Source organism: Electrona antarctica (genome assembly GCF_951216825.1).
Source record: "Electrona antarctica genome assembly, chromosome: 23".
Lineage (NCBI taxonomy): Eukaryota > Metazoa > Chordata > Actinopteri > Myctophiformes > Myctophidae > Electrona > Electrona antarctica.
The window spans coordinates 30,955,851-30,983,825 of NC_136804.1; the positions used below are offsets into that span (position 1 = coordinate 30,955,851).

The 27,975-nt window shown below is 42.1% G+C and overlaps 1 pseudogene across 1 annotated transcript; it reads left to right on the forward strand.

Annotated features, from left to right (window-relative positions):
- On the forward strand, positions 1–27,918 carry LOC306916205 (NACHT, LRR and PYD domains-containing protein 3-like; annotated as a pseudogene). The gene is made up of 12 exons (XR_013792485.1): positions 1–60; positions 2,334–2,447; positions 7,062–7,175; positions 9,187–9,300; positions 10,757–10,815; positions 11,121–12,377; positions 12,594–13,125; positions 14,263–14,439; positions 22,676–22,849; positions 22,929–23,084; positions 27,033–27,082; positions 27,385–27,918. The product of XR_013792485.1 is annotated as an NACHT, LRR and PYD domains-containing protein 3-like (transcript).
- Positions 27,919–27,975: the final 57 nt, after the last annotated feature.

The following is a 27,975-nucleotide window of genomic DNA, read 5'->3' on the forward strand; positions in this document are numbered from 1 at the left end:
TGACACGTCTATGGGAGATCCTCTTAACTTCACTAATGAACCTGGACCTCCAGATACACAGTAAGTCAATCCTCCTGTACAATAACACTATAAAGGTGTAACACTGGTGGGTTTGTTTCTGACCGGGGTACATTTTATCTGTGTTCCGCAGCTGTTTAGTGGGTTCTAGTGGGGTGATGGTGACAGGCTGACAGCTATAGTGATAGTTACTACTTTCTACTGTCTAGTGGGGTGATGGTGACAGGCTGACAGCTATAGTGATAGTTACTACTTTCTACTGTCTAGTGGGGTGATGGTGACAGGCTGACAGCTATAGTGATAGTTACTACTTTCTACTGTCTAGTGGGGTGATGGTGACAGGCTGACAGCTATAGTGATAGTTACTACTTTCTACTGTCTAGTGGGGTCCCCTCACTGCATATGTTTCTTTTCCCTTTTTACCTCCTTTATGATGAATTCCTGTTCTGTTCTTTGGCTAAATAGAAGTGTATATTTGTATGTCTCTAAATGTTTTGATGAATTGAACAAGGTGGGCCCTCTTGTAAACGAGTCTAGTGCTTTATGGTGTCGTCCACTCACAGTTAACAGTCTTTGTATTGAGTTGTGCTTGAAATGTACTGTAATTCTGCAAACTGTTAATAAATACTTCAATCAATCAATCAATGTTGGTGACAGGCTGTCAGCTATTGATAGCCTATACTAATTTCGGCTCTGCAAAATGCAGCAAAAACTAGAAATGCACTCTATCGAGGTGCAAACTTGCACCTTGCGCACAATAGGCCATACATGGCCTACTTGTGCGCAAGCAGAGCACGCAAGTACTGCTACTAACTAATGTCTATTACAACTGCTGTTCTAAATTTTAGACCCGTTATTGACCTCATACCAACTTTGAAACGTACCCTAGTTACGTCACCATCAACAGCCAATAACATTGAAACATATCTTAATTACGTCACCATCAACAGCCAATAAGGGACCACCGAGGACAGGCCTACATACCATACATACATACCATACATACGCAGCCGACTACAGTACGTGCGCGCTCTGCTTGCGCAAGTAAACATGCAACAGCATGCAACCACATTAACAAAACAAGTAAACATGCACCAGCATGCAACCACCTTAACAAAACAAGTAAACATGCACCAGCATGCAACCACCTTAACAAAACAAGTAAACATGCACCAGCATGCAACCACCTTAACAAAACAAGTAAACATGCACCAGCATGCAACCACCTTAACAAAACAAGTAAACATGCACCAGCATGCAACCACCTTAACAAAACAAAGTGATACGATATCTTTAAATCATTGAAATGGTTTCACTTTGGTCAGTTTGGTCGCTGGATGTTGTGATTGTACAACATTGTATCAATTGTATAAACATCTTGCTCTCACTCTCGTTCAAAACACACATCACAGCTGTCACTCGATCCTGTAGGTTTACACTCTATAACATACAACGAATTAGACCGTTCCTCACCCAGGAGTCAGCCCAGCTCCTAATCCAGACAACAGTCTTGTCAAAACTTGACTATTGCAACTCCCTCCTTACTGGCCTACCGGCATGTGCACTTAAGCCCCTCCAACTGATCCAAAATGCCGCAGCTCGCTTGGTCTTCAACCAGCCAAAATTCTCACACGTCTCACCCCTTCTCCGCTCCCTCCATTGGCTCCCGGTCGCCGCCCGCACAGAATACAAAACTCTGATGCTGGCATTCAAAGCAACCAAAGGCATGGCTCCCCTATATCTCACAAGTATAATCGTACCATACAAACCCTCCCGCGCACTCAGATCAGCCAACGCAGGGAAGCTGGAGGTACCATCACTAAAAACGCCGGGACAACGCTCCACACGTCCCAAACTTTTCTCCCTTCTGGCTCCAAAACTATGGAATGCACTTCCCATCACAGTCAGAACTGCAGCCTCACTCCCAATCTTCCGCCGTAGTCTGAAAACCCACCTCTTCAGACTCCACCATGGCCCATAGCACTTGCCCTAGCCTAGCCCCCTTAAATAGCACTTTATGTAGACTTAGATAGTATTTTAAACAGACTTATAGCTTGTTACGTAGACAGCACTAGAATTGCATTTTTATGTAGTCATAGCACGTTATAGTACACATGTATAATATATAATATAGTATAGTATGTATAGTTCACATAGATACTCCACTGTTACGTTCTTAGTTTACGCTTGAGTCATGATAACTACTTTTTATATATGCCATGCTTTTGTTATTTGTTTTTGTTATTGCTTAATGTAAATCGCTCTGGATTAAGAGCGTCTGCTAAATGCCTAAATTGTAAATTGTATGATTCCAGAAGTCTCCACCACAGAGCAGAGTCTCCAACAGCCAGCTGTGTGTCTGTGAAGAGTGACACGTCTATGGGAGATCCTCTTAACTTCACTAATGAACCTGGACCTCCAGATACACAGTAAGTCAATCCTCCTGTACAATAACACTATAAAGGTGTTTGCACGCTGGTGGGTTTGTTTCTGACCGGGGTACATTTTATCTGTGTTCCGCAGCTGTTTAGTGGGTTCTAGTGGGGTGATGGTGACAGGCTGACAGCTATAGTGATAGTTACTACTTTCTACTGTCTAGTGGGGTGATGGTGACAGGCTGACAGCTATAGTGATAGTTACTACTTTCTACTGTCTAGTGGGGTGATGGTGACAGGCTGACAGCTATAGTGATAGTTACTACTTTCTACTGTCTAGTGGGGTGATGGTGACAGGCTGACAGCTATAGTGATAGTTACTACTTTCTACTGTCTAGTGGGGTCCCCTCACTGCATATGTTTCTTTTCCCTTTTTACCTCCTTTATGATGAATTCCTGTTCTGTTCTTTGGCTAAATAGAAGTGTATATTTGTATGTCTCTAAATGTTTTGATGAATTGAACAAGGTGGGCCCTCTTGTAAACAAGTCTAGTGCTTTATGGTGTCGTCCACTCACAGTTAACAGTCTTTGTATTGAGTTGTGCTTGAAATGTACTGTAATTCTGCAAACTGTTAATAAATACTTCAATCAATCAATCAATGTTGGTGACAGGCTGTCAGCTATTGATAGCCTATACTAATTTCGGCTCTGCAAAATGCAGCAAAAACTAGAAATGCACTCTATCGAGGTGCAAACTTGCACCTTGCGCGCAAGCAGAGCACGCAAGTACTGCTACTAACTAATGTCTATTACAACTGCTGTTCTAAATTTTAGACCCGTTATTGTCCTCATACCTCATCATATGCAAAAAATGAGCATGGTTGCTACGGTCACCCAGTTCACCCGGGTGTGATTTCATTACGTCAGAGCTGATTTCATTACGTCAGAGCTGATCAGGCTATATAATACCTTACACCACTCAGTTCACACGGGTGTGATTTTTATTATTGCGGCAGCCCATAAATTAAATTAAATTCAACTTTATTAGCAGACTCAGGTCCATAGGGATACATACACGGGGTTAACATACAAGAGATACAACAGGCAATAAAAATCATAAAAGCATGTAAAACAAATACAAAACTTACATAACTTAACCCACAGGTAGAACATATAGGCATTTTAGCCAGTGTACCCTTAAACTAGATGTATAACGTGAACAGCTCACTGAGGGGCTTGAAAGCGCTACAATGATACTGTTTGTTGACACATCCAGCCTTTTCATAAACTTAAACATTAGATTTCTTAGGAGTGCTTTAAAAGTCACAGCACTGCCCCCTCTGGGTTGTTTAAGGAGTATTCTCATGGCATCATTATATGCAACTTGCAACCTGTGCATGCTAGACTTTTTATGACATGACCACAGGTGTGCAGTATAAAGCGGTGTGCAATATGCCTTGAACAAGGACACTTTCACTTTAGTGGAACAATGACAGAACTTTCGGGCAATAGTGTTTGCTTGAGCGTACAGCTTCCGACATTGTCTGTATATATCATCGTCATCTGTCATTTGATCCGTAATAAAATGGCCAAGATATTTATACTTATTCCAGACCTCGAGACTATTGTCTGATAATTTAAAGATAGGAAAGTTAAGGCGTTTGTCCTCTTTAGTTCTACATATTAGAACAGCGCTTTTGCTAGCATTATATTTGATATCATGTTGCACACCATATTTAGAGCAAACATCAAGGAGCTGTTGTAGACCAGCACTACTGGGACTGAGGACCACCAGGTCATCTGCATACATCAGATGGTTTACTAGTGTTTCTCCGACCATGCATCCTGTGTTACAGGTTCTCAGTTGAGCAGACAAACCATCCATATATAAATGAAATAAGATAGGAGATAAAATTCCCCCTTGCCTCACGCCATTGCTTACACCAAATGGAGCTGATATACTCCCACCCCATTTGACCTGCATGGTCTGGTGGGCATACCAGTAGGCCAGGACCCTCACAATAAAACCGGGTACTCCTCTTTGCTTCATTTTCATAAAGAGTTTATTATGGTTAATCCTATCGAAGCCACGGGACGCATCAATAAAACACATGAGGACTGATGAATTACTGGACTTGTATTTGCTCACAATTTCCTTGAGAGCAAAAATACATAGGTCAGTACCATGCTTTGGTTTAAAACCAAACTGGTTATCAAAGGAGTGGATATACTCAGTTACTCTATCCAGTAGGATTCTTTCCATTACTTTGGAGATGATGCTGGCTATAGCTATGGGCCTATAATTATCAAGGCTACTAACCTTACCAGCTTTATCTTTAATAACTGGGACAAGCAATACTGAAAGCATTGAGTCCGGTAATACAACGTGGATCATAAAGCCAGTAAAACCGCGCAACTGTAGAGAACAGTTGCACCGCTCACTTCACAGGGGTGTGATTTTTATTATTACAGTAGAAGTTTACAGACCAAACTGTAAATAAAAGGTTTACATGACTTTCTGCCTCAGTCCGTATATAGCGAGCTGTAGTGAATAAGTACAGAACAGTTGCAACGCTCACTTCACAGGGGTGTGATTTTTATTATTACAGTAGAAGTTTACAGACCAAACTGTAAATAAAAGGTTTACATGACTTTCTGCCTCAGTCCGTATATAGCGAGCTGTATTGAATAAGCAGAGAACAGAATATGGGACAGAGTTGCACCACTCACTTCACATGGGTGTGATTTTTATTATTACTACAGTAGAAGTTTTTTTCTTATGAAAGCAGAGAGTCTTCTGTTTCATACGGTATATAGTATTTATATGTCGCTATAGGCCTTATTTTGTGAATATTGAGTACGGGTCCATGTCTTCTCTGCAGTTATATCTGGTGGGCGCAATGTGCATCCACCCAGTAACCAATTTATGACAGACTGTACATGGGATCAATGTTTACTCTTTTCCTCGTAAAAGTACACATTCAGGGCTTTCATTCGGTGTATAGGATGTATAGCATATTTATTGTGTTTATTGTTATATCTGCCTGTCAATGTCTGACTATAAACCTTCATAACTCTGCATCCTTTAGATGATGATGATGATTCACTGCTTTCATTGTTTTGATCGCAGTAACATTGGGGGGGGGGGGGGGTCATGGGCACATTGGGCAGCAAAAGTCTTGATCGTACGGCTATAAAAAGTCCCATTCCACCGTTCGGTTCAGAACTATAGTATAACGGTGAGACGCGTTGTCATCATGAGCTGATTTTGTTTTTCAAGCTAGTATAGGGAACATGCCTGGGCATGCACGGTTTAGGACGCAGAAAAGTTCGTTATACATTACACCCGGGTCGATTACGTCCCCGACGCGTTCATTGCGGTCTTATCACTACAATTATAATGAATAAAAAAGCGTTACAATCACACGTCTGAGCGATCTCCGATTATGACGGCTCTGCATGGCGATACGTGATCCACCAACGGTAGACTGTCTGTTGTCATGGCGGCCCCTCTCGATACTGTAGTTCGTTTGTTAGTTCGTAGTATTGTAGGCTCGGGGATCGTTTGGTCGCTACAGTATGAAGAAGTAAACATGCATCTGTCCATGTGTGTTGCCGATCTGGTGCAGAATCTGCAGATCATGTGTTAGGCAGCGTAACAGCGTTCCGTATGTTTTTTTCCGAGACATGAGCCCCCATCTCGCAAGGCCCTCCTCCTGCAGGAGAAACAGGAGGGGAGGGGGGAATCGAGTATAAAAGCCAATAGGTGGAGGAAAGCCTGGTGAGGCGAGGTTAGGTGAAATTTGATTCTTTTCACACACGGGCTACATCGGCATGGGCGCATCCATTCTACACTGGTTTATACACGTAAAGCGGCCCGCCCTCCTGTTTTCAGGAGGGGAGGGTTTTTTTTTTTTTTTTTTTTTTTTTTCTGATCACGTGAGCGGGACTAAGCAGCAATGATAGGGCGATGGTTCTTCATTGTCCGGGTGGGTAAAAAGATGAATGAAAGTATGCTATAAAAAAGTGATTGAAACGTATTGATACGTGATCCGCACCCAACGTTTGATTAATTGATAACGTATTGATACGCGATTCGCGTCGGCTGTGTTAAATGACTATAAACAACACATACAGTCACTCATCTCCATGTTTAATGACTATAAACACCACATAGTCACTCATCTCCATGTTTAAATGACTATAAACAACACATAGTCACTCATCTCCATGTTTAATGACTATAAACACCACATACAGTCACTCATCTCCATGTTTAATGACTATAAACACCACATACAGTCACTCATCTCCATGTTTAATGACTATAAACACCACATACAGTCACTCATCTCCATGTTTAATGACTATAAACACCACATAGTCATTCATCTCCATGTTTAAATGTAGGACTACAAAATGACGTCGGACTTAAATACAGAATACCACGGGTTGTGCAAAGTCCTATCAGATTGACAGCCCATACATCCAATCAGAAAAGTCCTGATTGTATTAACCAATGTTAAACTCTCTTTGCCACTCACTGTATGCATGTGCCCTAAATATTATACTCTCTTATACTTAATTGGGACATAACAATACATCGTCTTGAACAAATGGACTTTATCATTCACTTGATAACTGTATAAATATGTTTTATGATTCCAGAAGAGTTCACCACAGAGCAGAGTCTCCAACTCCCAGCCTTCTGTCTGTGAAGAGTGACGAGTCTAAAGAATGGGGTCCTAACTTCAGTAACGAACCTGGACCTCCTGACACTAAGTATGTGAACCCTCCTATAAATATGCATTCATTCATTCATTCATTAATTCATTCATTCATTCATTCAACCTTTATTTAAATTCTCAGAGAGATCATTGAGGCAGCTCCGCATTTACAATGATGTTGAGATTACATACATATAAACAATAATAATAAAACACAGCAATAATACAACAACAATTAGTTACAACAATTTAAAACAGCTACAGTAATGTTATTGAGTATGTTCCTAAAATGCCAGGGTGTTACGTTTAAGTTCTTGTTGCAAGAGATTCCAAGAATCCGTTGCACCAATGCTGAAAGCAGCCTTTCCAATATACTGTATACACTATAACACAACACATTGATCTCAGGCTAAGTTACATGTTTAATGACTATAAACACCACATACAGTCACTCATCTCCATGTTTAATGACTATAAACACCACATACAGTCACTCATCTCCATGTTTAATGACTATAAACACCACATACAGTCACTCATCTCCATGTTTAAATGACTATAAACACCACATACAGTCACTCATCTCCATGTTTAATGACTATAAACTCCACATACAGTCACTCATCTCCATGTTTAAATGACTATAAACACCACATACTGTCACTCATCTCCATGTTTAAATGACTATAAACACCACATACTGTCACTCATCTCCATGTTTAAATGACTATAAACACCACATCCAGTCACTCATCTCCATGTTTAATGACTATAAACACCACATACAGTCACTCATCTCCATGTTTAATGACTATAAACACCACATACAGTCACTCATCTCCATGTGTAAATGACTATAAACACCACATAGTCACTCATCTCCATGTTTAATGACTATAAACACCACATACAGTCACTCATCTCCATGTTTAATGACTATAAACACCACATACAGTCACTCATCTCCATGTTTAATGACTATAAACACCACATACAGTCACTCATCTCCATGTTTAAATGACTATAAACACCACATACAGTCACTCATCTCCATGTTTAAATGACTATAAACACCACATACAGTCACTCATCTCCATGTTTAAATGACTATAAACACCACATACAGTCACTCATCTCCATGTTTAAATGACTATAAACACCACATACAGTCACTCATCTCCATGTTTAAATGACTATAAACACCACATACTGTCACTCATCTCCATGTTTAATGACTATAAACACCACATACAGTCACTCATCTCCATGTTTAATGACTATAAACACCACATACAGTCACTCATCTCCATTTGTACGTCTCTAAATGTTTTGATGATTTGAACATGGTGGACCCTGTTGTAAACAAGTGTCATGCTTAATTGGGTCGTCCACTCACAGTTAACAGCCTTTGTATTGAGTTTGTGCTTGAAATGTACTGTAATTCTGCAAACTGTTAATACAATTTTCAATCAATCAATCAATCAATGTTTAAATGTAGGACTACAAAATGACGTCGGACTTAAATACAGAATTCCAGTCTGTAGCACGTCTTTCCAAAGCCTACATAGGTTGTGCAAAGTCCTATCTGATTGACAGCCCATACATCCAATCAGAAAAGTCCTATCTGATTGACAGCCCATACATCCAATCAGAAAAGTCCTATCTGATTGACAGCCCATACATCCAATCAGAAAAGTCCTATCTGATTGACAGCCCATACATCCAATCAGAAAAGTCCTATCTGATTGACAGCCCATACATCCAATCAGAAAAGTCCTATCTGATTGACAGCCCATATATCCAATCAGAAAAGTCCTATCTGATTGACAGCCCATACATCCAATCAGAAAAGTCCTATCTGATTGACAGCCCATACATCCAATCAGAAAAGTCCTGATTGTCTGATTGTATTAAACAATGTTAAACTCTCTTTGCCACTCACTGTATGCATGTGCCCTAAAGATTATACTCTCTTATACTTAATTGGGACATAACAATACATCGTCTTGAACAAATGGACTTTGTCATTCACATGATAACTGTATAAATATGTTTTATGATTCCAGAAGAGTTCACCACAGAGCAGAGTCTCCAACTCCCAGCCTTCTGTCTGTGAAGAGTGACGAGTCTAAAGAATGGGGTCCTAACTTCAGTAACGAACCTGGACCTCCTGACTCACCGTATGTCAATCCTTCTATAAATATATACAACACAATAACACAATAAATGTATGTGTGTTTTTGAGGGGCGTATAGGAGCCCCTCCTATACACAGGTTTAATGTTTGTCTTTAGTTCAAAGTCCGTCCGTCCCGCCGTCCTATATATCATATCCCCGCCCCCTCCCCCTGTCAAAATACAGTGAAAATCACTACAACAAAAGAAAGCAGCAAATGATTATATATTTTGTCTAAGTTTTAAGCAGCTGCAGCAGACGTAGGAGGAGGAGAGAGATCCTCATCTTTTACAATCTCTAGTAACTACTACTATCTAATCTCTACTAATCTCTAGTCCCTAAAACATCCACCTTGGATGGAAAGAAACACAGAGACAGTTGTCCTTTAACCCAAGATGTTGTGTTCTCTCTACTTGTAGAATAAGACATAAAGATAGAGAACGTTTAAACCCAAGATGTTGTGTTCTCTCTACTTGTAGAATGAGACATAAAGATAGAGAACGTTTAAACCCAAGATGTTGTGTTCTCTCTACTTGTAGAATGAGACATAATGATAGAGAATGTTTAAACCCAAGATGTTGTGTTCTCTCTACTTGTAGAATGAGACATAAAGATAGAGAACGTTTAAACCCAAGATGTTGTGTTCTCTCTACTTGTAGAACGAGACATAAAGATAGAGAACGTTTAAACCCAAGATGTTGTGTTCTCTCTACTTGTAGAATGAGACATAAAGATAGAGAATGTTTAAACCCAAGATGTTGTGTTCTCTCTACTTGTAGAATGAGACATAAAGATTAAGAACGTTTAAACCCAAGATGTTGTGTTCTCTCTACTTGTAGAATGAGACATAATGATAGAGAATGTTTAAACCCAAGATGTTGTGTTCTCTCTACTTGTAGAATGAGACATAATGATAGAGAATGTTTAAACCCAAGATGTTGTGTTCTCTCTACTTGTAGAATGAGACATAAAGATAGAGAATGTTTAATATAGTAGTATTCTGGTAGTTTATATATTAAAACCCATTTTGGGCGGGAACCCCTTTTGGTGTTAGCATCATGTTATGCTTTAGCTATTGTAGGAGAAAACTATCGCACACCTAGCAATCAGGCGTATGCACAGGTGCGTAGGCCAGTGGACATCAAAGAAAGCAATAAGGTACACCCGCACACTGTGTATCTGCTCGGCACAAGAGTATTGTCTTATTTAATGAAGCAACGTTTCGGTCCCTAGTGACCGAAACGTTGCTTAGCTATTGAAAAATAGCAGATCTACAAGCTCATAGCGCGCCACCGAGTGCCGCTCTACGAGCTTGTAGGTCTGCTATTTTAGAAAAATCGAAGAACGACTGAGAAATATAGCTTTTTCAGAAAACTGTCAGGATGTAGAAGACATTTTTAGAATCTGATCTCAGGTCAAAATGGATTAAAGTATCTATATTCTATTGTCTTCATCTCCACAGAGAGACACTCAGAAACACACCTGGACAGAAGACATTCAGTCAAACCACACCTGGACACAGTAAGACTGGACAACATTTTACACTCATTAACATTTTATATCAATTCATGAAATGATTAAATAGCAGCAGACTCATCAGATTAAATATACACATCGTATTCCTGTATCAATGTCCAAATACTGATGATATACATTTATACTAAAACAAATGATCCAATGTTATTTATTTTAGCACATTACTTTTATTTATTTGACAAATTTTGATTTTCTGGAGGATATTTAATACATAGTTGTTTTAATGATATTTTATGTTCAATGTACAGTTGTAAATGAAGCATAATGTATTAATTGTCTTCTCATATCAGATGTCAGTCTGCAGGAGGATTTCAAGGTCTATAAGGTCACTTTGGACGGTCTGGATCATGTGGCATACGTCACTGAACTGCCCTCCTCCCTCTCCAACATCTACACAGACCTCCACCTATCAGCGGGAGGGAGTGAAGGGGTTAATCAGCAACATGAGGTGTGGCAGCTTGAGACCGCCTCCAACATGAAGACCCTCCATGACGTCATAATCAAGTGCCGTGCCATCTTTAAGACCCTCCTCCCTGGCAGAGACACACCCAGCAGCAGAGTTCTGACCAATGGCATCGCTGGCATCGGAAAGACATTCTCTGTGCGTAAGTTCGCTCTGGACTGGGCAAGAGGTTTGGAGAACCAAGACATCATTCTCCTGGTTCCCTTCTCATTCCGGGAGCTGAACTTGGTCCGAGATGAGCAGCACAGTCTTCTCTCACTGATCCATGTTTTCCATCCAACGTTAAAGAAGGTCACAGCAGAGCAGCTCGCTGCCTGGAAAGTTGGCTTCATCTTCGATGGTCTCGATGAAAGCAGGTTTCCGCTGAAATTCCAGAACATTGACGTCAATTCTGACGTCTTCGACAACAATGACGTCGTCTCTGATGTCACGGTGACATCATCGGTGGGCGTGCTGCTGACGAACCTCATCAAGGGGAATCTGCTCCCCTCGGCTCTCCTCTGGATAACCACCAGACCTGCAGCAGCCAATCAGATCCCTCCTGCATGCGTTGACATGGTGACAGAAATACGAGGGTTCACAGACCCCCAGAAGGAGGAGTTCTTCAGGAAGATGTTCAGTGATGATGAGGAGCTGGCCAGCACCATCATCTCACACGTGAAGACATCAAAGAGCATCCACATCATGTGTCACATCCCAGTCTTCTGTTGGATGACCGCTACCGTTGTGGAGGACCTGGTGAAGACAGACGAGACAGGACAGCTGCCCAAGAACCTGACTGGGATGTTCAGCCACTTCATCTCGCTCCAGATAAAAAGGATGAAGACAAAGTATGATGAGGAGACTGACGGGGATGTTCTCCTGAAGCTGTGCATGCTGGCGTTTCAACATCTGGAGAAAGGCAGCGTCATGTTCTACCAAGAAGACCTGGAAGAGTGCGGTCTCGATGTGAACGACGCCGCGCTGTACTCGGGAGTGTGCACAGAGATCTTCAAACAAGAGACCGTTCAATCTCAGAGAAAGGTCTACAGCTTTGTTCATCTGAGCATCCAGGAGTTCCTGGCTGCAGTCTACCTGATGCACTGTTTCACACAGAAGAACATGGAGGGAGGAGGAGGAGGAGGAGGAGGAGGAGGAGGAGAAGATGAAGATGACGTCTTCCTGCAGAGAGCCATTGAAGAATCCCTGAAGGGTATGGAAGGAGGAGGAGGAGGAGGAGGAGGAGGAGGAGAAGAAGAAGAAGACTTCTCCCTGCAGAGAGCCATTGAAGAATCCCTGAAGGGTATGGAAGGAGGAGGAGGAGGACCATTGAAGAACATGGAGGTCCTGAAGACATTCCTGGGAGTTGATGTCAGTTCCTTGGAGGACTTCCTGCAGAGAGCCTCCGAAAAAGCCCTGAAGAGTAAGAACGGCCACCTGGACCTCTTTGTCCGCTTCCTTCACGGCCTCTCACTGGAGTCCAACCAGAGTCTGTTAGGAGGCCTGCTGGGTCACACAGAGAACAGTCCAGAGAGCATCCAGAGAGTCATCAACAACCTGAAGGAGATGAAAAATGAGGATGAGAGTCTCTCTTCTGACAGATTCATCAACATCTTCCACTGTCTGATGGAGATGAACGACCACTCAGTACATCAGGAGATCCAACAGTACCTGAAGTCAGCGGACAGATCAGACAAGCAGACAAAACTGTCTGAGAGCCAGTGTTCAGCTCTGGCCTTCATGCTGCTGACGTCAGAGGAGGTTCTGGAGGAGTTCGACCTGCACCAATACGAGACACCAACATGGGGGAGATTCAGACTACTCCCAGCTGTGAGGAACTGCAGAAAGGCTCGGTTAGTAGTCATGTGAATAGAAAACCTATTGGAATAGAATCAATCTACCATCACGCCTAATTACTATAATAATCAGGTCTCAAAGTGTGTGTGTGTGTGTGTGTGTGTGTGTGTGTGTGTGTGTGTGTGTGTGTGTGTGTGTGTGTGTGTGTGTGTGTGTGTGTGTGTGTGTGTGTGTGTGTGTGTGTGTGTGTGTAATATTTATACAGCATTTTTGCCTAAATGGAACTGACGCACAGAGAACAAAGTAAAAATAATAAATAAGATAACATTCATAGATCCATACAAGTTACACACTGTAGTATTAATACATATATTTATACATATTAATCCATTCTGGACGGGAACCCCTTTTGGTGTTTTAACTAAGCATTATGTTATACTTTAGCTATTGAAAAATAGCAGATCTACAAGCTCGTAGCGCGCCACCGAGTGGCGCGCTACGAGCTTATAGTTCTGCTATTTTTGAAAAATCGTAAAAATGCGGCACAGATCTTTTAATATATATTCTTTCAGAGCGAACGTTTTTTCAGGCCTAAATGGGTTAATATATTAATACATATTATAACTGTAGTATTAATGCAGATTATCTGTCTTTCACTTTGATGTTTTCTGGTTCTCTGTTTTTATCTGACCTGTCAATATCTGACCAACTAGACTGTTCTTATCTGACCTGTCAATATCTGACCAACTAGACTGTTCTTATATGACCTGTCAATATCTGACCAACTAGACTGTTCTTATATGACCTGTCAATATCTGACCAACTAGACTGTTCTTATATGACCTGTCAATATCTGACCAACTAGACTGTTCTTATCTGACCTGTCAATATCTGACCAACTAGACTGTTCTTATATGACCTGTCAATATCTGACCAACTAGACTGTTCTTATATGACCTGTCAATATCTGACCAACTAGACTGTTCTTATATGACCTGTCAATATCTGACCAACTAGACTGTTCTTATATGACCTGTCAATATCTGACCAACTAGACTGTTCTTATATGACCTGTCAATATCTGACCAACTAGACTGTACATTTACATTACACTTTATAGTTCATTTCCTTGAACATGAACTTGATCTAATCTGTGTTGATAATCACTGATTTTACATCATCTACATTTTCAGACTTGTTGGCTGTCTCCGACTCCGAAAGGCAGAATATGAGATCGTGTGTTCAGCTCTCAGCTCTAATCCTTCACATCTGAGAGAATTGGACATCAGTTATAATGACATAGAGGATCCATACATGGACCTGCTCTCTGCTGCATTGAAGAGTCCAAACTGTCAACTGGAGATACTGAGGTCAGATTATTATTTAGATTAGTTCTGTTTTATTAGTTATAGTTTGATTCTAACAATAAGAGTGTGAATAAAGTTGACATCATGGTATCCCACACTGATTAGAATGATATTATGGTCAGAGTTTGTGTTGTCTAGTTCACACTCTCACATCACAATGCTACAGTACAGTAACTACAATATGTGACCGAGCCTGGCAAAATGGTCCTCATCTCGCCAATAATGAAAAGGCGCTAAATAAACTAGATTTATTTTTGTGTGATTTTCGTTTTTTTCATATTAACATAGTTTGAATGTTGAAGAAGGTTTTCATTCCAACAGATTATTGATTTGGGTAATTTAATTGTATACATTTATAAGTCCAAAGTATGCTTGTTTTTTCGGTAACTTTACCTCTGTTTTGGGGGCGGAGAAGAGCAGTTCCGAGATTTGCATGTAGCTTTCGATTGGCCTTTGGAATGTCTTTGTCCTCAGGTTTCAGGCTCTCAGCTCATTAGCGTGCTTGTGTGTTTGTAAACACATAATTGTTTAACATGGCTATAGTGCGAGGGGTTATACTTTACAGAAAATACTTACTTAATACTAGTACGCATGCATGGCACATGATGCGCTGTGTGTGTGTTGCTGCTGCCCACTGCGCAGTGAACACAGGCTCGGCGCGCGGCTCAGCTCCAACACGAGCCATATCGGTCCCAGGCAATGGTTTCCCCCTCCGTCAGACTCCCCAGTCCCGACATATTATATTATATTATATTTCATTATATAGTGCTGTGATCTGTATTACCAGCGGACAATGATCTGTAGGCTGCCGCTACTGTACCCGGGGAGGAGGCGCCGCGTCGGGGTGGACTGACTGGAGCGCTCTGGGTTAGATTTTGACGGAGTGGAAAAATGATATAAAAGACACCGTTGAAATGACACTTTAACACTGTAGTAGTAGGCTCGCTAAAAACCATAACTCTATATGGACATAATAATAACATGCAGCGGGGTGTAATCAGCCCTCAACAGCTTCACAGTGTGGTGGTGGTATGTTCAAACGGGATACAAATCCAAAGAGTTTCAGTTGAATCAGTTGTAATTAAATCTGCGATTAATTTCAGCTGTGACCAATAGATAGAGATGCCTTGCAATGCGCGAACAGTATGAAACTCATCAGCTCCGTAACGTTGTGCTAGAAAGGTGTGTGTGTGTGTGTGTGTGTGTGTGTGTGTGTGTGTGTGTGTGTGTGTGTGTGTGTGTGTGTGTGTGTGTGTGTGTGTGTGTGTGTGTGTGTGTGTGTGTGTGTGTGTGTGTGTGTGTGTGTGTGTGTGTGTGTGTGACAACTTAGTGTTAAAGTGCTAGTGTTTTCCTTCTTTCTTTTTAATCAATATCATTTTGTAGTCTACAGTGCCCTACAGCATGACTTTGGCTAGGGCCTATATTCTTTATGTTTGTATATATTATTATGATTTGGAATGAATTAGCCTTTTGTGTGAACACGTGCCTTGCCTAGCCGAATAGGACTGTATTTTAACATGAATCATAATAAGGTTGGAACTTGAGAGCCAAATATTTTCTGAGGAGGTTCTGCTTGTTGTAAAAAGGTTGAGAACCACTGATTTAACCATATTTCTGTTGTCCTTTTCTTAATTTCATAGGCTCAAACATTCTTGTCTGGTTATCAATGGTAAAACATGTTTTATCTAATTAGATAGAGTTTTGCTTAACTCTTTGAGAGTTTCAAGGATTTCTATATAGTTTGTAGACTTCTCTATGGCAGAATGGCGTTTTTGAATGATTTATTGAAAATTCTCTGTTGTGAATGTGTGACAACGAAAGACCTTCAGAGAAAGCTTGACTTGTCTGCTTCCAGGAAGAAAAAAAATTAACTGAGTTGATAAAATGTTTAGTTTGTGTGTTGGAAGCCATTTAAAAGAGCCTGCATTTACACTGGGTAGTGTTTCTAGGACAACAAAAAAAGTTATGCCCGGTTGAAGTTTTATTTTCTAAATAACTGTTTTTCTGCTGGGCGTACATAGCCATGCAATATCTCATTTTAAAGGGTGAGTTGTCTAGTTCAATGAAAATGAAATAAAAAGTTTCTCACATGTACCACTGTAGATATTTTGCCATCTATAAATAGCATGGTCAGTCATGATCAATCTGACCTATCCAGCTAAAAGTCCCCCTAGCTCTGAATTGGAACATCATATAAACTCAATTCTTTTTTGGGGTAAAATTAGACATTCTAACGCACATTTTGATATATACCATGTTTACATAGTCTTACCAGTACCTTGTCTATTCATGCATGTATCTCAAAAACCTGTTGTGAAGAAACAGTTTTGATAAAAAACACATCCAAGGACATTGTTTTGATATGACTTTGTGCCCATGATATGTATCAAAATATAGACTTGAATGTATACTGTATTATAACAAAAAATTGGGTTCTTACCATCTACCGTTACAGAGTAAATCACAGTTGAAACTCGCTTAGTCAAACCATAAACCTCAGAATAGTGAACAAAATAGCCATGACAGGTCTAACTCATTGTAAAAGCGTCTAAACATAATACAATTATAATAAATATTACAGAAAATAAATAGGCCTACATACAAAACAGTTGTCCCCAAACTCCCCAGTGTCCCCAAACCACTGCATTCCAGTTGTTCTTGACGGTGTGTGTGTGTGTGTGTGTAGGCTAAATTTAAAAAAAACAACAACAACTGAAATTAATGAATGCATCCGGTTCAGTGTCGGAGAACTCCATCGCAGTCTTGACTCTTCGTCTTCATCATCATCATCATCATCATCATCCTCCTCCTCCTCATCTGATGCTAGTTCTAAATATATAAAAATAAACATTTAGCTGTAGTCAGCCCGGCCAATAGCCAGTTGGGGGGGGGGGAGGAACGTAGGCTATCTGACATCATCGTCATCATCATCATCACACGGAGACACACTAAACAATGTACAATCATGATTGTATACAATATACAATGAATGCGATTATCATGCAAGTTCATACGTAAATGAAACGTCATACAGATCTTATATAATACGCTACTGTTAGCTTCACTCCCCGTCCCCCCTCCGATCCTTGTAGCAAGGTCATCATAACCACGCGTTGCTTCAGTAAACGATGCATGTTTGTTCTCCGTCTTTGTAGACAGTAAATAAAAGGAGCGAACATTACTCTAAAGATCAGATCGCCTATACGGCACACTACAATATAAAATAATTGTACTGCCATGCGTGCATGCCTGCTACGATACATTTGTACTGCACCGACCAACCGATCGACACCAACCCCCCCTCCAGCCATTAGCCAGCACCAATGCACCGACCAACCGATCGACACCAACCCCCCCATTAGCCAGCACCTTTGGTGCTGGCTAATGGCTGGGGGCCATCGTGGTGAGTCATTCTGGCGTCATGATCTGACTAGTAGTAGTAATTATCCAAGCATCTATTTGTAGCGATCATCTTATGATTTCTGATCACTATAGAAGGGCATTTTCTACAATAAGATTACCTCAAAACATTCCGGGTTGATCGTCTTCTTCAATGGTTTCCCGGTATAGCTCATCGGACGACGATGGGGAGACAATGAAAAAAGGAGGGAGGGAGACGGCTGCCACCCGCTGTCTCCAGCGAGTCTCGCTGTAAGCACTGGACCAGGGCTACTCCGCCTGGAGAAGGCGACTGGGACGCGTATGGATCAATACTACTACCACAAAACTCGCTCAAATAAATAGTACTGCTTTCAACTTTTTCTGCTAGAAAATCGCTCGGGCGAGACGGGAAACAGGCTAAACAATGAAAACTATGAAGACTCCCTCTGCCCCCACTGTTTACAGGGGGTGGGACCAGCTTCCAATGGCAACACGTACACGTGTGTCACGTGACACGGGTTTTCTGGGTAATGTAGTTGGAATATAAGCTCAGGAATTTAAACAGCGCTTCGGAGCATATTAATATGTTTAGATTAATCAAAAACGAGAAAGACGCCAATTGGCGTCATTGATCTCTTACAGAATGTAAGCAATGACGCCAATTGGCGTCTTTCACCTTCTAAGGGTTAAAAGTAATCCAAAAGTAACTGAAAGTAACCCACTACTTTTAAATTGTGGTACTCGGATTACATTACTGACTAAAATTTTCTTTTTAGACTACAAGATTTGAGTTAAAATGTTCACTCTGTAAGTCTGTAATAATATATATTCAAAGATTTGAGACACATTTTCACGATTTCTCAAAAATAGCAGACCTACAAGCTCATAGCGCAGCAAAGCTCATAGCGCGGCACTCTGTGCTGCGCTATGAGCTTGTAGATCTGCTATTTTTCAATAGTTAAAACACCAACAGGGGTTCCCGCCCAAAATGGGATAGACCGTACGGTTTAAAGTTGCTTTCTTTTCCATAACATGAATTTATTATATATATTATATACATACCACCATGCAACCACCATTCAGAGAAAGAGAGAGTGCGTGCGTGCGTGCGTGCGTGCGTGCGTGCGTGCGTGCATGCTGGGTCATGCACATGGTGTGGAATGTTAATGTTATGTCCAGCAAAACATTGATGCGGTTTATCGTGTGACGGAAGCAGTGAGTTGAGTGACTGGACTTTATAGATGTTTGTAGGGATTATAAATTCAGTCACACTGTTCTCATGTGATGTAGCATGAGGAGGATTTTACCATCGTTTAACACAGGGCAGGGCAACTTTGATGATGGAGAGGAGCCACTATAGTTCCACACTCACTCCAGAGGGCCACTATAGTTCCACACTCACTCCAGAGGGCCACTATAGTTCCACACTCACTCCAGAGGAGCCACTATAGTTCCACACTCACTCAGGAGGGCCACTATAGTTCCACACTCACTCCAGAGGGCCACTATAGTTCCACACTCACTCCAGAGGGCCACTATATTTCCACACTCACTCCAGAGGGCCACTATAGTTCCACACTCACTGCAAAGGGCCACTATAGTTCCACACTCACTCCAGAGGAGCCACTATAGTTCCACACTCACTCCAGAGGCCACTATAGTTCCACACTCACTCCAGAGGAGCCACTATAGTTCCACACTCACTCCAGAGGAGCCACTATAGTTCCACACTCACTCCAGAGGGCCACTATAGTTCCACACTCACTCCAGAGGGCCACTATAGTTCCACACTCACTGCAAAGGGCCACTATAGTTCCACACTCACTCCAGAGGACCACTATAGTTCCACACTCACTCCAGAGGGCCACTATAGTTCCACACTCACTGCAAAGGGCCACTATAGTTCCACACTCACTGCAAAGGGCCACTATTGTTCCACACTCACTCCAGAGGACCACTATAGTTCCACACTCACTCCAGAGGACCACTATAGTTCCACACTCACTCCAGAGGGCCACTATAGTTCCACACTCACTCCAGAGGGCCACTTTAGTTCCACACTCACTCCAGAGAGCCGCTATAGTTCCACACTCACTCCAGAGGACCACTATAGTTCCACACTCACTGCAAAGGGCCACTATAGTTCCACACTCACTCCAGAGGGCCACTATAGTTCCACACTCACTCCAGAGGGCCACTATAGTTCCACACTCACTCCAGAGGAGCCACTATAGTTCCACACTCACTCCAGAGGGCCACTATAGTTCCACACTCACTCCAGAGGGCCACTATAGTTCCACACTCACTCCAGAAGGCCACTATAGTTCCACACTCACTCCAGAAGGCCACTATAGTTCCACACTCACTCCAGAGGGCCACTATAGTTCCACACTCACTCCAGAAGGCCACTATAGTTCCACACTCACTCCAGAGGGCCACTATAGTTCCACACTCACTCCAGAGGGCCACTATAGTTCCACACTCACTCCAGAGGTCCACTATAGTTCCACACTCACTCCAGAGGGCCACTATAGTTCCACACTCACTCCAGAGGGCCACTATAGTTCCACACTCACTCCAGAGGACCACTATAGTTCCACACTCACTCCAGAGGGCCACTATAGTTCCACACTCACTCCAGAGGACCACTATAGTTCCACACTCACTCCAGAGGGCCACTATAGTTCCACACTCACTCCAGAGGACCACTATAGTTCCACACTCACTCCAGAGGGCCACTATAGTTCCACACTCACTCCAGAGGACCACTATAGTTCCACACTCACTCCAGAGGGCCATGCAGATTGCATATTACTGTCGTAGCAAAAGAATAGCCGATCTACAAGCTCATTGCTCATTGCTATATTTTCATTTAGATCCTGAATATGTTTCTGCTATATTTGAATTGGAATACTAATATAGACTAATTCAAGTAATTAAAATAATTAAAGCGGGTCATGATCGTACCATACAAACCCTCCCGCGCACTCAGATCAGCCAACGCAGGGAAGCTGGAGGTACCTTCACTAAAAACGCCGGGACAACGCTCCACACGTCCCAAACTCTTCTCCCTTCTGGCTCCAAAACTATGGAATGCACTTCCCATTGCAGTCAGAACTGCAGCCTCACTCCCAATCTTCCGCCGTAGTCTGAAAACCCACCTCTTCAGACTCCACCATGGCCCGTAGCACTTGCCCTAGCCTAGCCCCTTAGATAGCACATTATGTAGACTTAGATAGTATTTTAAACAGACTTATAGCTTGTTATGTAGACAGCTCTAGAATTGCACTTTATGTAGTCATAGCACTTTATAGTACACATGTATAATATATTATATAGTATAGTATGTATAGTTTACATAGATACTCCACTGTTACGTTCTTAGTTTACGCATGATTCATGATAACTACTTTTTATACATGTGATGTATGCCATGCTTTTTGTTATTGCTTAATGTAAGTCGCTCTGGATTAAGAGCGTCTGCTAAATGCCTAAATTGTAAATTGTAAATTGTAATGTTTGCATGTTTGGAATTGCAAGAAATCAATAACATAGTTCAGTATTCAGAATTTCAGATATAACCTGTGGGCCGCATTAAGTGAAGGTGGGGGCCCGCATTTGGCCCCCGGGCCGCCAGTTGCCCATGTATGATTCTGCAAAATATGCAAAATAATGTCAAATGTCAAACTAAATCAATCATTTCAGTTTTCTGGAAAAACCCCATGTTTCTATGTCAGTGGTTTCTCAAACTATTTCATGTCAAGGACCCCCAGAATTATCTGTAATTGGCCGCCGACCCCCATCTGAAAATATGTTGTTCCAGGGACCCCCCCCCCCCCCCAGAAGCAAAGATATGAGTTAAAAACGTTCGCTCTGAAAGAATATATAATCAAAAATAGCAGATCTACAAGCTCGTAGCGCGGTGCCGCGCTACGAGCTTGTAGATCTGCTATTTTTATAGTATTTTATAGTAATGCATAAAACACCAAAAGGCGTTCCCGCCCTGAACGGGTTAAGGAGTACTAAGTACTCACTCACATGATTTACTGAAGTAAAAGTATTCATAAGTACCTATTGTAGTAGTACAGTAAAGTACAGGAATGGTGTTCAGAATTCACTTGAGTAAAAGTTTCAAAAGTATTGGCACTAAAATACGATTTATTATTATTTGAAGCAAATGTGCTCATTTGGGCAGAAAGATGCCATTCAAACGTCCTTATGCACTTGTATATAACCATAAACAGAAGATCATCATAAAAGGAGGTGCAAGTATAGTATACATGTCTTGATATAGTGATATAGTAAATATGCTAGACTATGACTTATATGAATGGATGATCCAACCACATTATGCAGCATCAAAAATAAGGAGGTCAGTTATTCAATCACAATTATGTGATCCATCATGGCTGCTAGGGGATTATCATTATCAATGCTACGGTACAGTAACTACAATATGTGATCCATCATGGCTGCTAGGGAATTATCATTATCAATGCTACGGTACAGTAACTACAATATGTGATCCATCATGGCTGCTAGGGGATTATCATTATCAATGCTACGGTACAGTAACTACAATATGTGATCCATCATGGCTGCTAGGGAATTATCATTATCAATGCTACGGTACAGTAACTACAATATGTGATCCATCATGGCTGCTAGGGGATTATCATTATCAATGCTACGGTACAGTAACTACAATATGTGAACTAATGAGGCACAGTGATTACAGTATGTAGAGCGATGTTGACACACACGCACACGCACACACACGCACAGATTTTATTTCCATCTCTTGGGGTCTTTACTCCAAAACTGTTATTCAGTCCAGATATTTCATGTGTAATTACAGACTTGCTGGCTGTACCTTCACACAGACAGGATTTGAAGTTCTGCTCTCAGCTCTCAGCTCTAATCTTCTCCATCTGAGAGAATTGGACCTCAGTTTCATCTGCCTGCAGGAATCACAACTGCTCCAGCTCTCTGCGTTACTGAAGAGTCCACAGTGTGGACTGCAGATCCTGGGGTAAATAATGTGTGTTCTCTCTGTGTGGATCTCTACTCGAACATCAACAGCACTTTGTTAAATGTGTATTTCTCTGCAGGTTGTCAGGCTGTGGAGTCACAGAGGAAGGCTGTTCTGCTCTGGCTTCAGCTGTGACCTCCAACCCCTCCTCCCAGCTGAAACAGCTGGACTTGAACTTCAGCCACTTAGGAGACTCTGCTCTGAAGGAGCTGTCTGCTGCCCTGGAGACTGTCAAGTGAGTCGACTATAGGACTGTGTCCATGTTGGTCAGTAGACTATAGGACTGTGTCCATGTTGGTCAGTAGACAATAGGACTGTGTCCATGTTGGTGGTCAGTAGACTATAGGACTGTGTCCATGTTGGTCAGTAGACTATAGGACTGTGTCCATGTTGGTCAGTAGACAATAGGACTGTGTCCATGTTGGTGGTCAGTAGACTATAGGACTGTGTCCATGTTGGTCAGTAGACTATAGGACTGTGTCCATGTTGGTCAGTAGACTATAGGACTGTGTCCATGGTGGTGGTCAGTAGACTATAGGACTGTGTCCATGTTGGTCAGTAGACTATAGGACTGTGTCCATGTTGGTCAGTAGACTATAGGACTGTGTTGGTCAGTAGACTATAGGACTGTGTTGGTCAGTAGACTATAGGACTGTGTCCATGTTGGTCAGTAGACTATAGGACTGTGTTGGTCAGTAGACTATAGGACTGTGTTGGTCAGTAGACTATAGGACTGTGTCCATGTTGGTCAGTAGACTATAGGACTGTGTTGGTCAGTAGACTATAGGACTGTGTTGGTCAGTAGACTATAGGACTGTGTCCATGTTGGTGGTCAGTAGACTATAGGACTGTGTCCATGTTGGTCAGTAGACTATAGGACTGTGTCCATGTTGGTCAGTAGACTATAGGACTGTGTTGGTCAGTAGACTATATGACTGTGTCCATATTGGTCAGTAGACTATAGGACTGTGTTGGTCAGTAGACTATAGGACTGTGTCCATATTGGTCAGTAGACTATAGGACTGTGTTGGTCAGTAGACTATAGGACTGTGTCCATGTTGGGCAGTAGACTATAGGACTGTGTCCATGTTGGTCAGTAGACTATAGGACTGTGTCCATGTTGGTCAGTAGACTATAGGACTGTGTCCATGTTGGTCAGTAGACTATAGGACTGTGTCCATGTTGGTCAGTAGACTATAGGACTGTGTTGGTCAGTAGACTATAGGACTGTTTCCATGTTGGTGGTCAGTAGACTATAGGACTGTGTCCATGTTGGTCAGTAGACTATAGGACTGTGTCCATGTTGGTCAGTAGACTATAGGACTGTGTTGGTCAGTAGACTATATGACTGTGTCCATATTGGTCAGTAGACTATAGGACTGTGTTGGTCAGTAGACTATAGGACTGTGTCCATATTGGTCAGTAGACTATAGGACTGTGTTGGTCAGTAGACTATAGGACTGTGTCCATGTTGGGCAGTAGACTATAGGACTGTGTCCATGTTGGACTGTGTCCATGTTGGTCAGTAGACTATAGGACTGTGTCCATGTTGGTCAGTAGACTATAGGACTGTGTCCATGTTGGTCAGTAGACTATAGGACTGTGTCCATGTTGGTCAGTAGACTATAGGACTGTGTCCATGGTGGTCAGTAGACTATAGGACTGTGTCCATGTTGGTCAGTAGACTATAGGACTGTGTTGGTCAGTAGACTATAGGACTGTGTCCATGGTGGTCAGTAGACTATAGGACTGTGTCCATGTTGGTCAGTAGACTATAGGACTGTGTCCATGGTGGTCAGTAGACTTCCACTGCTGGCCTGCTCGCTTTGCCTAAAAAAATGGCAACTGAAAAATACGGGGAAGCAGCGTTTTGCTTCTACGGGCCGACAGCGTGGAACAAACTCCCACTGTACCTTCGACAGGCAGCCTCTGTAGACATTTTTAAAGCTCCGCTCAAGACCCACTTCTACACCCTTGCTTTTAATTGATTTATTTGTCTTTTAAAAAAAATTTTATTCATGTCCTCACTGTATTGTTTATGCCCTGCCTTTCTTTTCTTTTTTGTGTAAAGCACTTTGAGCTGCATTTCATGTCATGAAAGGTGCTATACAAATAAAGTTTTATTATTATTATTATTATAGGACTGTCCATGGTGGTCAGTAGACTATAGGACTGTGTTGGTCAGTAGACTATAGGACTGTGTCCATGGTGGTCAGTAGACTATAGGACTGTGTTGGTCAGTAGACTATAGGACTGTGTTGGTCAGTAGACTATAGGACTGTGTTGGTCAGTAGACTATAGGACTGTGTTGGTCAGTAGACTATAGGACTGTGTCCATGTTGGTCAGTAGACTATAGGACTGTGTCCATGGTGGTCAGTAGACTATAGGATTGTGTTGGTCAGTAGACTATAGGACTGTGTCCATGCTGGTCAGTAGACTATAGGACTGTGTCCATATTGGTCAGTAGATTACACACACATATCCATGTTGTCCATGTTGGTCAGTAGACTATAGGACTGTGTTGGTCAGTAGACTATATGACTGTGTCCATATTGGTCAGTAGACTATAGGACTGTGTTGGTCAGTAGACTATAGGACTGTGTCCATATTGGTCAGTAGACTATAGGACTGTGTTGGTCAGTAGACTATAGGACTGTGTCCATGTTGGGCAGTAGACTATAGGACTGTGTCCATGTTGGTCAGTAGACTATAGGACTGTGTCCATGTTGGTCAGTAGACTATAGGACTGTGTCCATGTTGGTCAGTAGACTATAGGACTGTGTCCATGTTGGTCAGTAGACTATAGGACTGTGTCCATGTTGGTCAGCAGACTATAGGACTGTGTCCATGTTGGTCAGTAGACTATAGGACTGTGTCCATGTTGGTCAGTAGACTATAGGACTGTGTCCATGTTGGTCAGTACAGTGTAGAATGTTTAACTGGCCAGGCGGACCCATAAAGTCCAGATAGAAGTATCAGTGTTCTTATAAATGACATCATAATCTATAATCTAACACACAGAGAAAGACTGTTTAAACAGGGGTGGCAGTGGTTCAGCGGTAGAGTGGCCGGATGGGAACCGTGAGGTTCCCGGTTCGATCCCGGGCTTAAGTGTTAGTGAGTTAGTGTTAAGAGTTAGTGTCGAAGTGTCCTTGAGCAAGACTCTGAACCCCTGATTGCTCCTGATGTGCAGGTTGGTGCCTTGCATTGTGTGTGTGTGTGTGTGTGTGTGTGTGTGTGTGTGTGTGTGTGTGTGTGTGTGTGTGTGTGTGTGTGTGTGTGTGTGTGTGTGTGTGTGTGTGTGTGTGTGTGTGTGTGTGTGTGGGGGGGGGGGGGGGGGGGGGGGGGGATGGGTGTGTGTGCGCGAATGGGTGAATGTAATGCACAATCTATGTAAAGGTGTGAATGGGTGAATGTAATGCACAATCTATGTAAAGGTGTGTGAATGTGTGCGCGAATGGGTGAATGTAATGCACAATCTATGTAAAGGTGTGAATGGGTGAATGTAATGCACAATCTATGTAAAGGTGTGTGAATGTGTGTGTGAATGGGTGAATGTAATGCACAATCTATGTAAAGGTGTGTGTATGTGTGTGAATGGGTGAATGTAATGCACAATCTATGTAAAGGTGTGTGAATGTGTGTGTGAATGTGTTTGTATGAATATGTGTGTGAATGTGTGTGTATGAATATGTGTGTGTGAATGTGTGTGTATGAATATGTGTGTGAAATTGTGAATGTGTGTGTGTGTATGAATATGTGTGTGAATGTGTGTGTATGAATATGTGTGTGAATGTAATGCACAATCTGTGTAAAGCTATATGTAATATGTATAAATAAATAATTTATACATACGCCAGGACGGGCAGCTTATTGTGGGCCAGCAATGTTTCACAGGCAATCGTTCATGATTTGAAACATTTTGTTGAAATCTAATCCAAATCTGAGAGATGTGTCTTAATCACATGACCATAGAGATATGGTACCAATGTGTGTGATGTTTGGACAGAGTCTTAATCACATGACCATAGAGATATGCGGTACCAATGTGTGTGATGTTTGGACAGAGTCTGTGGGAGAATGATGACAAAATGTGTTTAGTAAATATTTGGTGCGACTAAAATAGGCCGATGTGAGCAGCAGAGGTTTTGACTTGATTCATTGTTGTTCTACTTCCTACAGTGTGAATCATGGAGGAGAACACTGGACTAAACCTCAACTCCTTACAACACGTGAGTCTGTCTGTCTGTCTGTCTGTCTGTCTGTCTGTCTGTATCAGATGTACAAGTTCGCAGCGCGCAGTGATGTGCTGTGAGCTTGTAGATCTGCTATTTTTAAATAGCCAACGTATATAGTCCGTGTGTGTGTGTGTGTGTGTGTGTGTGTGTGTGTGTGTGTGTGTGTGTGTGTGTGTGTGTGTGTGTGTGTGTGTGTGTGTGTGTGTGTGTGTGTGTGTGTGTGTGTGTGTGTGTGTGTGTGTGTGTGTGTGTGTGTGTGTGTGTATTTAATATGTACTGTGTTGTTTTCTCATCAGATTTCCAGCGTCTCACTCTGGACACAAACACAGCAAACAGAAAACTCTCTCTGTCTGAGAACAACAGGAAGGTGACAAAGGATGGTCAGGTTCATTCATATCCTGATCATCCTGACAGGTTTGACTGGCCTCAGGTTCTGAGTTCAGATAGTCTAGATGAACGCTGCTACAGTGAGATGGAGTTCAGTGGACATGTTGGGATAGGAGTGACTGACAGAGACATCAGTAGGAAAGGAACGGGTCAGGACTGTCTGCTTGGATGGAATAAACAGTCCTGGAGTCTGACCTGTAGAGATGTTCACCAAGGTAACATATACTGGGTCATACACAATAGTAAGGTGACTGTCCTTCCTATCCGTCCCTCTGGCTCCACCAGAGTAGCAGTGTATCTGGACCGTCCCGCTGGTACTCTGTCCTTCTACAGAGTATTAGAGGACACTCTGACACACCTGTACACCTTCCAGAACACGTTCACTGGACCTCTATACGCTGGGTTCCATGTTCACACTGACTCCTCTGTGTCTCTGTGAGGACAGACAGACAGGCTGTGAGGACAGACAGACAGGCTGCGAGGACAGACAGACAGTGTGT